Source organism: Salvelinus namaycush, chromosome 36 (assembly GCF_016432855.1).
Source record: "Salvelinus namaycush isolate Seneca chromosome 36, SaNama_1.0, whole genome shotgun sequence".
NCBI classification, from domain to species: Eukaryota; Metazoa; Chordata; class Actinopteri; order Salmoniformes; family Salmonidae; genus Salvelinus; species Salvelinus namaycush.
Genome location: NC_052342.1, coordinates 14,826,734 through 14,830,225, shown reverse-complemented (window position 1 = coordinate 14,830,225; position 3,492 = coordinate 14,826,734).

Here is a 3,492-nt window from a genome sequence, read left to right as displayed (position 1 = left end):
TCCTGTGACATTGGGTGCTGTAGGTGTCCTGGAGGGCAGGTAGTTTGCCCCTGGTGATGCGTTGGGCAGACCGCACCACCCTCTGGAGAGCCCTGCGGTTGTGGGTGGTGCAGTTGCCGTACAAGGCGGTGATACAGCCCAACAGGATGCTCTCAATTGTGAGAGTTTGTGAGAGTTTTAGGAGCCAAGCCAAATTTCTTCAGCGCTGTTGCGCCTTCTTCACCACACTGTGTGTGTGGTTGGACCATTTCAGATCGTCAGTGATGTGCACACCGAGGAACTTGAAGCTTTCCACCTTCTCCACTGCGGTCCCGTCGATGTGGATAGGGGCGTGCTCCCTCTGCTGTTTCCTGAAGTCCACGATCAGCTCCTTTGTTATGTTGACATTGAGTGAGAGGTTATTTTCCTGGCACCACTCTCCTAGGGCCCTCACCTCCTCCCTGTAGGCTGACTCGTCATTGTTGGTAATCAGGCCTACTACTGTTGTGTTATCTGCAAACTTGATGATTGAGTTGGAGGCGTGTTTGGCCACGCGGTCATGGGTGAACAGGGAGTACAGGAGGGGGCTGAGCACACACCCTTGTGGGGCCCTTGTGTTGAGGATCAGCGAAGTGGAGGTGTTGTTTCCTACCATAACCACCTGGGGACAGCCCGTCAGGAAGTCCAGGACTCAGTTGCACAGGGCGGGGTTCAGACCCAGGGCCCCGAGCTTAATGATGAGCTTAGAGGGTACTATGGTGTTGAATGCTGAGCTATAGTCAATGAACAGCATTCTTACATAGGAATTCCTCTTGTCCAGATGAGACAGGGCAGTGTGCAGTGCGATGGTGATTGCCTCGGTTGTGGATCTATTGGGGCGGTAAGCAAATTGAAGTGGGTCTAGGGAGTCAGGTAAGGTAGAGGTGATATGATCCTTATAACTAGCCTCTCAAATAACTTCATGATGACAGAAGTGAGTGCTACGGGGTGATAGTCATTTAGTTCAGTTACCTTTGCTTTCTTGGGTACAGGAACAATGCTGGACATCTTGAAGCAGGTATTGACAGCAGACTGTGATAGGGAGAGATTGAATATGTCTGTAAACACTCCAACCCGCTGGTCTGCGCATGCTCTGAGGACGCGGCCAGGGATGACGTCTGGGCCGGCAGCCTTGCGAGGGTTAACATGCTTAAATGTCTTACTCACGTCGGCCACAGAGAAGGAGAGCCCACAGTCCTTGGTAGTGGGCCGCGTGTTATCCTCAAAGGAGTTGAAGAAGGTGCTTAGCTTGTCCGGAAGCAAGACGTTGGTGTCCGTGACGTGGCTGGTTTTCCCTTTGTAGTCCGTAACTGTCTATAGACCCTGCCACATACATCTTGTGTCTGAGCCGTTGAATTGTGACTCCACTCTGTCTATGTACTGACATTTTGCCTGTTTGATTGCCTTACGGAGGGTATAACTACACTCTTCGTATTCTGCCATATTCCCAGTCACCTTGCCATGGGAAAATGCGTTGGTTTGTGCTTTCACTTTCACGCGAATGCTGCCATCTATCCACTATTTCTGTTTTGGGTAGGTTTTAATAGTCACATTGGGTATAGTCAACAGAGAATAATCCTATGACAATGGTTGGTACAATAAATCAGTTATTTAATACTACAAGCAGTGTATTGCTTCAAATTCAAACACACTGAAAGACCAGGATACATTACAATTAATAAGGTACAGTACCAGTCAAAAGTTTGGACACACCTACTCATTCAAGGGGTTTTTCTAAAATTTGTACTATTTTCTACATTGTAGAATAATAGTGAATAAATCAAACTATAAAATAACACATGTGGAATCATGTAGTACCCAAAAAATTGTTTAACAAATCAAAACACATTTTATATTTTATATTCTTCAAAGTAGCCATCCTTTGCCTTAATGACAGCTTTGCACACTCTTGGCATTCTCTCAACCAGCTTCATGAGCAATGCTTTTCCAACAGTCTTGAAGGAGTTCCCACATATGCTGAGCACTCCTTACCTCTGCGGTCAAACTCATGCCAAACCATCTCAATTGGGTTGAGGTCAGGTGATTGTGGAGGCCAGGTCATCTGATACAGCACTCCATCACTCTCTTTCTTGGTCAAATAGCCGTTACTCAGCCTGGAAGTGTGTTTTGGGTCATTGTCCTGTTGAAAAACAAATTCTAGTCCCACTAAGCGCAAACCAGATGGGATGGCGTATCGCTGCAGAATGCTGTGGTAGCCATGCTGGTTAAGTGTGCCTTGTATTCTAAATAAATCATAGACAGTGTCACCAGCAAAGCACCATCACACCTCCTCCTTCAGGTTTCAAGGTGGGAACCACACGTGCAGAGATCACCCGTTCGCCTTCTCTGCGTCTCACAATTTCACAGCAGTTGGAACCAAAAATCTCAAATTTGGACTCATCAGACCAAAGGACAGATTTCCACCAGTCTAATGTCAATTGACCGTGTTTCTTGGCCCAAACAAGTCTCTTTTTCTTATTTGTGTCCTTTAGTAGTGGTTTCTTTGCAGCAATTTGACCACGTAGGCCTGATTCTCACAGTCTCCAGTTGATGTTGAGATGTGTCTGTTACTTGAACTCTGTGAAGCATTTGTTTGGGCTGCAATTTCTGAGGCTGGTAACTCTAATGAACTTATCCTCTGCAGCAGAGGTAACTCTGTGTCTCTTTCTGTGGCGGTCCTCATGAGAGACAGTTTCATCATAGCACTTGATGGTTTTTGCGACTGCACTTGAAGAAACTTTCAAAGTTCTTGAAATGTTCCGCATTGACTGACCTTCATGTCTTAAAGTAATGATGGACTGTCGTTTCTCTTTGTTTATTTGAGCTGTTCTTGCCATAATATGGGCTTGGTCTTTTACAAAATAGGGATATCTTCTGCCTACCACCCCTACCTTGTCACAACACAATTGATGCATTAAGAAGGAAAGAAATTCCACAAATTAACTTTTAACAAGGCACATCTGTTAATAGAAATGCATTCCAGGTGGCTACCTCATGAAGCTGGTTGAGAGAATGCCAAGAGGCAAAGGGTGGCTACTTTGAAAAATATAAAAGATATGTTTAACACTTTTTTGGTTACTACATGATTCCATATGTGTTACTTCATAGTTTTGATGTCTTCACTATTATTCTACAATGTAGAAAATAGTACAAAGTAGTACTGTATATGAATAATGTATTTGTCCTATTTAAATTGATGCTAATCTATAAACCGTCTATATTAGATTCTATTGCTTTCATAAAGGAGCAAGATCAGAGAAGGGGACTATTCATATAAAAGTATATGGTACTGTGTCATCCCTGACAATACATTATACATTATACATTATACATAGAACACTGAGTTTTACCTGAGGAAACCTCTGGTCCTCGTCATATCAAAGAAGTTGGTACTCAGCTATGGAATTATGGGAAGTGTAGTTCTTGTAATCCCTTGTGAGCACCAGAGTGGCTGTGCTGGGGTGTGTGAATGGA